A 13253-nucleotide genomic window follows, 5' to 3' on the forward strand; every position below is an offset into this window, starting at 1 on the left:
TTTTACTTTGTTGCTTAGCCACAGTGGCTCTTACTACATTTTTTAAATTTGGGATAGACATTTAAATTGAGCCTTTATTACAGTGTTTTTAAAAAGTTTCCATGCAGCTTGCAGGCATTTTACTTTTATGACTGCTCCTTTTAATTTCCATTCAACTAGCTTCCTCATTTCTGTGCAGTTTCCCCTTTTTATGATTGATACTGTGGTGGGCTTCTTTGGCATTTTCCTCCAACAAAGATGTTAAATTTAATTATATTATGGTCGCTATTACCAACCAGTTCAGCTCTATTCACCTCTTGCACCAGATCCTGTGCTCCACTTAGGACTAAGTCAAGAATTGCCTCCGCCTTTGTGGGTTCCAGGATTAGCTGCTCCAAGAAGCAGTCATCTAAGGTGTCAAGAAACTTTATCTCTGTAGCCCATCCTGAGGTGTCATGTACCCAGTCAATATGGGGATAGTTGAAATCCCCCATTACTATTGAATTTTCTGTATGTCTAGCCTCTCTAATCTCCCTGGGCATTTCACAATCCCCATCACCACCCTGGTCAGTTGGTCTGTCATACAGCCCTACTGCTATATTCTGATACTTCAAGCTCCAAATTTCTATCCATAGAGATTTTTTGGCACAGTTTGAATCATGTAAGATCTGTACTATATTTGACTCTATTCTCAGTGGGGTAGCTAAACCAACCTCACCCCTGGTGAAGACAGCACTAGGGCAACCGAAGAATTCTTCTGTCAGCCAAGCTGCCACCTCTTGGAAGTGGGGGTGGATTACCTATGCCGAAAGGAGAGCCCCTCCCATTGGCGTAGGTCATGTCTAAACTTAAGTGCTACACCTGTGCCGCTGTAGTGTTTCAAGTGTAGACCATCCCCGAGGGGGTGCACAGCACCCAGAGCAATGGATTTCTGATCTCAGTTGGAGCCTCTAGGGGCTACCATAATAGAAACCATTCTACGAAAGCTTGAAGGGTGAATCCCAAACTTTCATCAGCATGGGAGGTTCAACTCCATTCAAGGTCCGGTTCCATCTGATTTTTGGAACTGAGGGGTGGTAGGGTTTGAAGAAAGTCTCAGAAGATGGGCCCTGAGAACAGTGGTGTCAAGGACCTCGAGAATCCCAGAGCAAAAGGACGGTTCCTGCCCTGAAGAGCTTACAGCCTAGTGAGAGTAAGATCCCTGGTATGAATGTTCAGGGTCTCTTAGAAAGCCTCACGGAAGACTATTTGCTTAAATGTTTAGAGGAAGCCATGGGTCCCCTCTTCTCAGGGTGCTGATGTAAAGGGCTTTGCTCTATGTATTTAGCATGTTAGTGCAATCAGCAGGCACCCTTCAGAATACAGAGAGCTGTGAAACATCTCGTCAATTGGAGGGGCAGCATCCAAACTGCAAGGAGGGGGAGTGAAGCATCGGCATTGCCTTAGGAGGGAAGCAGAAGGGACACAGACTTGGGGGAAGAGGAATTAATGTGTAAATCAGTCTATTTTATCAGCCCCAGCCCCTCCAAACCTTTCCTCAATTAAAGGCTGTAGGTCCCTTTTGCCCCTTGCTGGCTGTCCTGACCCAGCCCAGCTACAAACCGTTTGCAACGATAATTTTCCTGCAAATTCCAAAGTTAGCCTTGGCAACCTTCTCGGTTGTGTCCTGCTGCTCCCTGGAAGAAATCGGTTGAGCTGAAATGACTTTGTAGCTCTAAAGCTGAGGTCCTGCTCTTTGCTCTGCTGAGATCTTCCTGCTGAGATGCCAGCAGGCTGGGACTGGCTGCAAAACTCCTAGATCGGCATCTTTCTTTGGTGCCCTAACTTGTTCTGAAGGACCCAGGTTGGGAGCATGCATGATACCAGCTCATTGCTGGCTCTGAAGGCCAAATTGCTTGCAGCAGGGGCAACAAAGGAACTATATTGATCTCTGTGTGCAGAGGAACAAACCTATCTCCAGTGCCCCAGAAGGGGCTCCAGGGCAATGGGGTACACAGCGGCTGAAAGGGAGCGTTTACCATGTTCCGCTCGTGCTTGGCTCTTGGTTTGTCAAACCCCCTTGGGAACTCTAACTGCACAAGGCATTGTCCACTATTGTGTGTCACACCAGCTCATGGTTGCCCTGCTTGTGAGTGCTGTGATGGTGACACCCATTGGCAGTAGTAGGGTTGCATGTGCCGAGGTTGCATAGACTTAATCGTAGCCATGATTGCTGTTGCAGGGTTGCTCATGGGCTCTTGATAGTGCATGCTTCTTTGTTATTGCATGGTAGGTAGTGATGGGCGTCTCAGAGATGCCTGTTTGAGAGAGAGTAGATCTAGCTCTTAACATCTAATCAGCACAGGGCTCGGAAGATGGAAACAGGAAAGCTGCTCGGGGCTCTAGTACCGGGGGAATAAAACACCGAGATGCCTCGAACTGGGAAATAAACGTGAATCTGTGTAAATAAGTAGAGGAATTTGCAATTAGAGAAGCAAACAGGCACCAGAGGTCTGCATGTTGGGCCCTTGACAATGTGAAAGCATGCCCTTGAGTGGAGGGAGAGGAGACTTGCAGGAGTTTTTCCATGGCTAGGAACTGGATGTAGGAATTAGGCTGGATTTAAAGGATGCTGGCTCTCATTTTATCCATATCATCCATCCCCAGATGCAATGGCGCTAGCTTGTTAATTATGACCTCATCGTGCATTAAAGTGACTTTTGCACCAGGGCAGGATCCGTCAATGCCCGTAGCTTCATCAAAGATCTGATGGTGGCTCTCCTTCCTGTCCCATAGGCAGCAAACAGCAGGTAGTTGGCAGGTGATAAAGCTGTTGACATGTGTCAGAGGGTTCACCAGCCTGAGCGCCCTGGCCTGTGTTGTGTGCGTAGCCTGACTTGCCAGGTTCTTGCCCTGTGACTTTAACACCAACGGGGCTTTATACAAGCGGACATGTGGTCCTGCATTCCTGCACTTACACCATGCACTTGACCTGCTCTCACATGCTAAGCAGGGACAACCCAGGTCAGTGCTTGGGGAAGGGAGACTTCTACAGATGTGGGATTGGATGTCGGGAATTCAGTAGTTGTCACCAAGTGTCCCAGCCTGTTACAAGGGTGGCACTCTGCTGGATGTCCCATATGCGGCTATTAAAGATTCCATGGTTCCAGGAGTTGGCTGTTTTCCGGTAGGGTGGCTATGTACAGTATTGTGGCTCTCAGACACATGATGATGATGATAATACCACCTCTGGGGGAGCCTGGCAACCATACGCTACTCCCTTTGAAAGGCATGTGGTCATGGCTCTGCCTAGCCCTGCCCTGCTGGAGAAACTAGTGCTCCCTGTTAGCTCTGAACAGTCCCTGTGCTGCCAGGATGGGATCTGAGACCTAACTAGCGGCCATCTGGCCTTTAAACTTTATGTCCTGCATTCCATTAAGTGCTATGGGCTGCTATTACTAGCCGGTCGGAGAGGTTTGCTTTCTCCATTACGTGCCATTACAGTATGTTACACACACACCCCCCCGCCAACTTCTGGGCTGTGGGTGGTCAAATTGCTTTATAGAGGGCTGTAATTTCTAATCAGCACATGTGACGTGCAGCCCTGCAAACGGCCGAGCATGTGTATACTAGAGGGAGATTTGGACACTGCCCACGCAGATTAACAGGCAGAAGAAAGAGGATTCCTCCCCCCCCCCCCCCCCCCAATAGCTTTGATCAGTTTAAGAAGCCCATAGTCCGGAGGCAGCTTCTGTGATAGGGCTGGAGAGAGAGAGTGAGCTGTCAGTCAAATGACAGCCCAGAATACCCAGAGCTGGCTCCCTGGGCGTTCCCACTGGTGGAAGCTGTCAGGGGAAGGGATGAAGTGCAGAGGCCAGGCAGTGGTGGATGGACAGCTCTGCTGTGCCCTGCCTCCCAGAATCTGCTGGCCCAGGCATTCTTCCCTTAGGCTTGGGGCCTGCCAAAGGGTGTCTTGGGCCCCCCTCCCTCCATGAGGCTTTCAAATGCAAAGCGACCTGGTTTGTCCAGAGCTCTCTGAATCCCTGGGGAAATGCACAGCTAAATTCAGCTGGGGCCACTTCAGATCCACCTGCCCAAGCCAGTGACATCCAGAGGACCCCTCGCAGAAGACAGGAAATACAGAGAGATGGTAAGAATACGGAACATACGACAAAGGAGCCGACTGGCTTCGCTGTCATTTTCTCCTTCCAGTACATATTTGAGCAATGTATTACAGAGCTGGAGTTATGGCAGGCACAGGAGACGTTACTGGAGTGAGGCGCAATGGGAGAGCAGAACGTCTCTGGTGGGTGGAGGTGAGGGGAGGAGGCTGGCTGGCTCGGGGGGTTGGAAATGAACCTTCCACCTGGATCACCAATTTAAATCCAGTCCCGGTTAGCCGGGCCCCAGTTACCCTCGTCCAGTGAGGGCCCGTTTAGAGGCAGCAGTGTCTGCACGGTTCTGTCCTCTTATATTCTGATCCAGGCACTGGCTGCAATTTGGTGGCTCATCTGGGTCAGAACGTTGAAACTTTGGACACCTAAAGTTAGGCTCCTAAATCTATATTTAATAATATTACCCAGCTCTTGCCAGGCACTCTTCATCACTACATCTTGAAGTGCTTCACCAAGGAGGCCAGTCTCGTTATCCCCAGTTTACAGTTGGGGAAACTGAGGCACAGAGCGGGGCTGTGACTTGTCCAAGGTCACCCAGCAAGCTAGCAGCAGAGCTGGGAATCAAACCTAGGTCTCCTGAGTCTGTCCGGCGCTCTATTCACGAGGCTACACTGTCTCTCCTAGGCACCTCCCTAGCTGGCTTGATTTTCAGAAGTCCTGAGCACCCGTATCGACTCTGACAAATGGCAGAGCAGGTCAAAATCTGGCAGAACAATTTCATGGCAAAATGGGAAATGCTTGAAACTGTTTTCCTTTCTCAGCATTTGAAACAGACCCTTCATCATTTAAAAATAACAAATCTTTTGTGAAAGCATCACTGAAATGGTTATTGAAACGAAATTTCTGTATCTATTTTCATTTTAAAAAAGCCATGAAAAATGTCACAAGTTGACAGATTTTTGCAAACACTTTTTTGTTTTTAAATAAAAAAGGCCATTTTTCAACATAAGAACTTTCTGCTCCAAAAATTTGGAGCCGCTCTTATAAATAATGGCGACTGGAGGATTTCCATCTCCAGGGCTGTGGGGCTGCCATTTCTCACCAGTGCTATGCTCGCTTCATTATTTCTTCGTAAGGAATACGTCGGGCCCAGCTTGGAGGCTGTTGGTTATAGAGCAGCACGTTGCTACATGTAGAATACCTGACCCCATTCCTCTGGTATAGACTCTACCCCTCTATTACTGTACTAACCTGATAGCCCGTTCTTTGCCTGTTGAGGTCACTTGTACAATACAGTTTGCGTTGGGCCATGCTGCCGATGAAACAAGCTCATGCTGCCCGTGCGTCATTGCTTAGCTGTGTAAAGGCTAACCTGGCTCCAATGCCAATGAAGTGGCTAGTGTGTGTGTGTGTGTGTGAACACAGCTGCCCTTTTCTGGATGGAATCAGAACGGCTCAAAAGTGTGTCATAGGACCCTATACTGCTAATGGCTGATAGTGATTCTCCCGTAGCTCAAGTGCAGGGCAGGGGGCTGTGCTCTTAGAGCTGGAGGGTCTGAGTTCTAATCGCCAGTCTGTCCCTGTGATGTTCCAAAGGGCCATGCTACAGTCTGCTACAGACTAGGGACCGAGCGGCTCGACAGCAGTTCTGCAGAAAGGCCCTAGGGGTTACAGTGGACGAGAAGCTGGATATGAGTCAGCAGTGTGCCCTTGTTGCCAAGAAGGCTAACGGCATTTTGGGGTGTATAAGTAGGGGCATTGCCAGCAGATCGAGGGACGTGATCATTCCCCTCTATTTGGCATTGGTGAGGCCTCATCTGGAGTACTGTGCCCAGTTTTGGGCCCCACACTACAAGAAGGATGTGGAATAGTTGGAAAGAGTCCAGCGGAGGGCAACAAAAATGATTAGGGGACTGGAGCACATGACTTATGAGGAGAGGCTGAGGGAACTGGGATTGTTTAGTCTGTGGAAGAGAAGAATGAGGGGGGATTTGATAGCTGCTTTCAACTACCTGAAAGGGGGTTCCAAAGAGGATGGATCTAGATCAGGGGAGGGCAAACTTTTTGGCCTGAAGGCCACATCAGGATGCAAAACTGTATGGAGGGCCGGATAGGGAAGGCTGTGCCTCCCCAAACAGCCTGGTCCCCACTCCCTATTCGCCCCCTCCCACTTCCCATCCCCCGATTTGTCCCCCTCAGAACCTCTGACCCATCCAAACCCCCCATCTCCTTGTCCCCTGATTGCTCCCACCCCAGGATCCCACCCCCATCCAATCCCCCCGTTCCCTGACCTCCCCAGAACCTCCACCACATCCAACCGCCCCCTGTTCGCCCCCTGGGACTCCCTACCCAACCACCCCACTGCCGTGTGCGCGCCGCTACCCCCTTACCATGCTGCTCAGAGCAGCAGGAGCTCGCAGGCCTGTATGGGAGGGGGAACCGTGGGGGAAGGGTCGGGGGTGAGCCTCCCAGGCTGGGAGCTCAGGGGCTGGACAGGACAGTCCTGCGGGCTGGATAAGGCCCGTGGGCCATAGTTTGCCCACCTCTGATCTAGACTGTTCTCAGTGGTAGCAGATGACAGAACAAGAAGTAATTGTCTCAAGTTGCAGTGGGGGAGGTTTAGGTTGGATATTAGGAAAAACTTTTTCACAAGGAGGGTGGTGAAACACTGGAATGGGTTCCCTAGGGAGGTGGTGGAATCTCCTTCCTTTGAAGTTTTTAAGATCAGGCTTGACAAAGCCCTGGCTGGGATGATTGAGTTGGGGTTGGTCCTGCTTTGAGCACGGGGTGGGAATAGATGACCTCCTGAGGTCCCTTCCAACCCTAAGATTCTGTGCCCTGCGGCAGCATGAAGTTCCGTCAGTGCGCACTGGGTTATTTCGGCGCATTAAGCACTAAAGGGCGGGAGGGAAGGTCAGGAGAGGGAACAACCTTATAGATAACACAGTGCTAATCAAGCTCTTCCCACCTCCCAGCAATAAGATTGGTAGAATTTACCTGACCGCTTTCCGCAGTAAAATCTCTTCCCCCAAAGAAGGATGGGCCAGAAGGACCCAGCTGGTCCACTGATCTCCGCTGCATCCTGATGGGCTTTGTTGATGCAGCGAGATCATTCAGCTGGATTCCCCCAGCGCATGCAATGGCCCAGGGCTCCCAGCAGGCTGCAGTGAGCACCTGCTTAGATGGCAGAATGGGCTTTCTTTACAGGTTGTTTGTTGGACGGAGCTGGGGACAGGGACAAATGGATGAGAGCTGTGGAGGGACAGTGCCCTGGGTGGCAGCTGCCATAGAAGGGATGGCATTTAGGGAGGACATTGCAGCAGAAACCGATTTCCAGATACCTGGTTCAGCACCTGCTCCTGCCCCTGGTCAAGTCCTGGGTGCTTTTCCAGTGGCTTCAGTGGGAGCAGGAGCAGACCCTAGATCAGTGGTTTTGAACTATTCCCATGCTGGGCCCTCTCTTCGCATTTAGCAGTCTGGGTCATGGCCCATGTGACCCACAGACTGAGAAACCCTACCCTAGATCTTATTTGGCAGGACCTTTCAGCATAACATCTCATTAGCTGAGAAAAGTCTGGCCAGGTTAATATTTGGAGACTTCCACTAAAAGAAGTGAGTGCTGGTGACTCAGGGCTTGTCTACAAGACGAGTTTTTCTGGAATAGCTATTCCTGATTCACTCCACGTATGGATGTTCTTAGTCTGGAATAAGAAAAGGAGGACTTGTGGCACCTTAGAGACTAACCAATTTATTTGAGCATGAGCTTTCGTGAGCTACAGCTCACTTCATCGGATGCATCCGATGAAGTGAGCTGTAGCTCACGAAAGCTCATGCTCAAATAAATTGGTTAGTCTCTAAGGTGCCACAAGTCCTCCTTTTCTTTTTGCGGATACAGACTAACACGGCTGCTACTCTGAAACCTGTCATTATTCCAGAGGATTAAGCTCATTTGGAATATGGCGGTCTTTATTCTGGAATAAGAGCACCCATACATGGAATTAACCAGGGAGAGTTAATCTGGTTTCAGTTCACACTCTACTTTTGCGACATTTTGGGGATCACCCAGACCAGTAAGGGGTTGTCACCACCTGCCCTGTAACTTTGCGTGCCTTAATGCTGTACTACTGTGACTCCGAGCTCTGACAGCATTTGCCAACCTTATACGCATTAGGGGTCTCAACGCTGGCTTCCGCTCACCTAGTTACTCCCTGCAGGGTGATCCACCAGCCCTTCTGGTCCTGAGCCCCCACAAATCCATCTCCCCAAGTTCCTAACTGTCAGGCACTCTGACTTTCTCCTGTGGTTAGTCACCCCCGAAAGAGCAATTGGTAGAATTTATCTGACCCAGTTATCACTTCACTTTGGTGCACACACTCCCCACAGTTTGCACACCAGACACCTGCTTGGGGTAGAAGTATTTTGGAGTTGGTTTAAACTACAGGTTTCAGAGTAGCAGTCTGTATCCACAACAAAGAACAGGAGTACTTGTGCACCTTAGAGACTAACACATTTATTAAATTTATAAAACTACCGTCTTTTTTACACACACACACACACACACACACACACACACACACACACACACACACACACACACACACACACACACACACACAACCTGTGTACCTATCTCCTAGTGACCATCCAGTTCAGACCATCACAAGGTTTCATTAAAGACCTTACTTGACATATATTTATACACAATAACATTATATACAACTAGTTGTTTCAATTGCTTATTCTTTGGGTTTCAGACCCCTATTCTCCGTTTTGGTGTTCACACCCATTATCTGGACCCTGATTGTTGCAACCTCATTCCAGATTGTCTTTCATATGTAGACAAGCCCTCAGTAGGTGTCACTCTCCCATCTGAGTCGGAGCTATCCCCGGAGATCTAGGGGGTGCTGTGACCTTTTTCATACATGACAGAAAACCTTAAAGTCCTTTCACCACTAGAGAGCTCTTGGCACTTCTTATGGGAGAGGCATTAGTCTCTGTTCCCTGGCTATGTTCTATCTCTGGGAATTTTCTGCTGCCCCTGCATTGCCAGTGGCTTTTGGGTAGATAGGGTCGTCTTCACATCCTGCTCTACACCGCAGGGTGGTTTTGCTGGTTCCCAGAATGGCAGCCCGGAGATGGCTGCGATCCCTGTAGGTGTGATTCTCGAGGCTTGCGAAAGGTGCTGCGTCCACCTGTAAATACAGGAATAATAGTTGAGTGGGTGGAAGGTCAGAAGGGGCAAGTGGGTTGGGTTGAGAGAGAGGGACGTACCCAGGGACGTACCAGGGCTTGCAAACAGGGCTGGCATTAGGGGTCATCCCTCCAGTTCAAGTGGCAGCAACGGTGGGTCATTGGTTTATGGCTTGTTCTGCCCTCCCCCTGCCCAGAAATTCAATGGTGCCCCTCTGGGCTTGCTTACTCCTCCAGTGGGTTCTGCTTCACCCAGACAAGGGAGCTGGTTCTAGGCCTACTCATATACTCAAGCGATTCTTCAGGGGCTCCTTTGTATACACAGCGGGAATGCCTCTGCTGCTCATTTATCTAAATTCATAGTGTGTATTTAAAAAGGCACCTGTCTGATTCTCCAGATGGTGTTTGGCGGTGTTTCAAATAACACCACAATGACAACAGCAGCAGGAAAACTCCAGCCACGCTCACTATAGCAGGCAGGACTTTCCTCACTCAGTCTCCATGGTCCCACAAACAATCAGGTACCAGCATCTTCAGTGCCTGGGCAAGAGGAAGGGACTTGCAGAGTCTCCTGAGGCTGAACACCCCTGACTGTCTCAAATCCAGGGTAGCTTCTGCCTTCTTCTTCCTCTAGCTGATAACACCCTGGTCTGTCTTCATCTAGAGCCCAGACGAGGGTTGAGCAAAAATCAGAATTCCAACTTTTGGGAAATTCTGATATTTCAACACTTGGTTTGGGCCCAAATTGGGACAAAAAGTTGAAAATCCAAAAAGTTTTGTAGAATGAAATGTTTAGAAAAATCTCAGAAATGGTAAAATATTTTGTTTCGTTCGTTGAATTAACGTGAAATGTTTAGTCCATTCAATAGCAAATTGCATTGTCCTCTGTGGCCACATGGGAGTTGTTGTTCGGGTCTGTTACCCCGTTCTCCTCCATGGACTGAGATCCTTGGACGGACTACATCTCCCATGATGCACCTACAGCCGTGCGACTCCAATCCTGCACCATACCGCTTGAATCATAGAATATCAGAGTTGGAAGGGACCTCAGGAGGTCATCTAGTCCAACCCCCTGCTCAGAGCAGGACCAGCCGCAACTAAATCATCCCAGCCAGGGCTTTGTCAAGCCTGACCTTAAAAACCTCAAAGGAAGATTCCACCACCTCCCTAGGTAACGCATTCCAGTGTTTCACCAGCCTCCTAGTGAAAAAGTTTTCCTAAAATCCAACCTAAACCTCCTGCACTGCAGCTGAAGGCCACTGCTCTTCATTCTGCCATCTGCCACCCCTGAGAACAGTCTAGATCCATCCTCTTTGGAACCCCCTTTCAGGTAGTTGAAGGCTGCTATCAAATCCCCCCTCATTCTTCTCTTCTTCAGACTAAATAAGCCCAATTCCCTCTTCCTCTACTTATAAGTGCTTTTGTTGAAAAATGGCCTTTTTTATTTAAAAAGTTTTTTGCAAAAATCTGTCAACTTTTGACATTTTTCATGGCTTTTTTTTTTAAATCAAAATGGATACAGAAATTTCATTTCAATAACCATTTCAGTAATGCTTTCACAAAAGGAAAACATTTGAAACAGTCCCTTCATCATTTGGTCTGATGCAAAATTTTGTTTTGATTTTCCTGATGGGAAACTTGAAAGATTTTGGCAACAATCTAAACTTTCCTGCACAAAAATTTTGATTTTTCCAGAAACTGCATTTTCTGTCCAAAAAACCCCAAAAAACGTTTGGACCAGTTCTATCTCTAACGTTACAGTCCTGCCAGTCAATATGCAAGGGTTCCTCCCAACCTTCTAAAACACCAGTGATTTTGCCCACAGCTGTTCCTGGAAACCAATTTCAAGCCCAATTCCGGGGGCTGTTAGGAGCTGCAAAGCTCTGAATGGCCCAGGACCTGCTTACCTCCATGGCTACCTCTCCTCCTTCTATTCTGCATCATGGCTTTTGTGCCCGCTAGTGTTGAATACCAGGGGGAGAACAGCAGATTCTTAGCTGGCAGCCTTCCCTTTGGCCATGGGAGCCCACGGCCTAACTGTTAGGACACCAGCGTGGGACCTGCTTTATAGGCTCCAGCTCTCTTTGGAGTTGGGCCAATAGCAAGAAGGTATATACCTGTTCGGTGGGTGTTTGAGACACCGGTTTGTTCTATGCCTATTGCTGACAATAGTTCCTTTTAATTTCCATAATGGACCTGGATCTTGCAGAGATGGATACAATATAAATAAATAAATCCCAGCACTTAGAAATAAGCAGCAGGGCAAGAAAAAGAAACAAAACAGAAACCCTGTTAGGTCATATCTGGATTCTCTCTCTCTCTCCTTTCCTGTACATCCTCCAGGATTTCCCGCAGCCAGGTAAATGACCTGTTAGTTACATTGGCAGATAAGGCTGAATCTGAAGATGCTCCAGACACGAGTGGGGAGAGAGGACTAGTGAGAAGGGGCAAAGAGGTTAGAAATCTGGGTGATAAATGGCCAAGTCTACTCCAAAACGCAGCTCCTTAGTAGGAGGGGGAATTCCGGGAGAGTCCTAGGTTAACCAAGCAATTTCAAGGTGTCATGGAGCAGGGAGGCAGTTGCCTCCCTCTTTGAGTCTGATGCTGGTCCATCACAGCTGCAATACGGCTTGCAGTTCTAGCCACCACACCACTGAGAAACAGGAGGGAATTTGTTTTCTGTTCCTCTTCTCTAACCAGGGGATTGATTTACGAGGGCAGAGTAAGAGCACTAATGATGTACGGTTTGGACAAGTGCTGGTGAAGGGGGGAGGTGGGAGGGAGAGCAGGCTGCAGGGAGAGAGGAGGCTCTTTTGCAGTAATAAAAGCTGGTCTAGCAAAGGGGAATTGGGGTGAAATTGAGCAATTGAGGCTGCATATTAGGAAAAGCAGCATGTTCTGGGCTCTGGAGTCCATCTTGGCCAAGACCAGGCATTGAACTGGGCATGTCCAGTGTTGAAAGCATGAGTCAGGACTGGAGAAGGAGACCCGTTCTGGATCCGGGGCTGTCATTGGTGCCCATCCCCTGTGGATCAGCCGCAAAGGGGAATGCGTAGCAAATGCTGAGCAGCAGGTGATGTAATCTCCCCAGCAAAGCAGCTGACTCCTCCTCGCTTGCTCATGGCCACCTGCCCCATGCGACTGATCTCCCATCCCTTCCCTGCCCGGACTGCTCTGCAGCCCAGGACATCTCGCCATGGAGGGCTTGCCTCTCCCAGCAGGCCTGCAGAGAGCTCACGCTCCCCAGGATTGCCTCATGGTTTCCTCCCACTTCCCCAGTCTCTGTCCTGTCTTGTACTGCAGTTGTCAGCTGTTCAGGGCGGGAACTGTCTTTGTCGTGTATGTGTTCATACAGCGCCTAGCGCGCCAGGGCCTGGTCTCTGACTGGGGAACCCCGAGGTGCTCCTGCAATACGAATAATCAGCTGCTTCTTCCTGCTGCTTCTATTTAGACCCGCCCCCTACTCCGGCCTACCTCCCTGCAGCCCAGAGATCTCAGGAGTATAGCTCTTCAGTGGTGGGGGGCCTTGGGGGATGGCATGTGGGGCGCAAGGGGCTATGGTCTGATGCCTGAAATATCAATAGCTGGCTAAGGGGGGCACATCTGGAAGGGAGAGGGTGAAAGTATCAAGAAAGGGGGCTGTGGGGGGCAGCTGTAGAGAGTAGCTAGATGTGCAACAGACAAGGGAATAAAAATAACGAGCAAGTTGAAATGGAAGAGAGAGAGCGAGAGAGTGACTGGAAAGGGGTGTCTTAGGAGAGAAAGCAGGGGAAGGTCAAGGAGCCAGGAGAACTGGAAAATGTAAAGTAGTGTTAACCTGGTGTGAGATGAACTTGGGGGGTGGGGGAGACCATAGATACAGGAGCGAAGGTACATCAGGAGATGGAGGGAAAGAAATCCAAATGAAAGGAGGTTTTTTAAAAAAAAACAACCAGGAGGCATCATGAATTTATTTTATTATTGGTGCTGTGTGGGGTTTGTGGGTTTTGT

At 49.2% G+C, this 13253-nt stretch overlaps 1 protein-coding gene across 3 annotated transcripts in view; it reads left to right on the forward strand.

Moving 5' to 3' along the window:
• Positions 1–13253, forward strand: part of CNTFR (ciliary neurotrophic factor receptor) — a 454874-nt gene that overhangs the window by 26116 nt on the left and 415505 nt on the right. The window contains exon 1 of one of the 3 annotated variants that reach the window (XM_048850259.2): positions 4013–4108. The exons of the other annotated variants lie outside the window; for them this stretch is intronic. The gene's annotated coding sequence lies outside the window, so the exon portion shown is untranslated. Of the gene's footprint in view, positions 1–4012; positions 4109–13253 lie in introns of those variants that run through there. 3 annotated transcript variants of the gene reach the window in all.

Source organism: Caretta caretta, chromosome 5, assembly GCF_965140235.1.
Source record: "Caretta caretta isolate rCarCar2 chromosome 5, rCarCar1.hap1, whole genome shotgun sequence".
Lineage (NCBI taxonomy): Eukaryota > Metazoa > Chordata > Testudines > Cheloniidae > Caretta > Caretta caretta.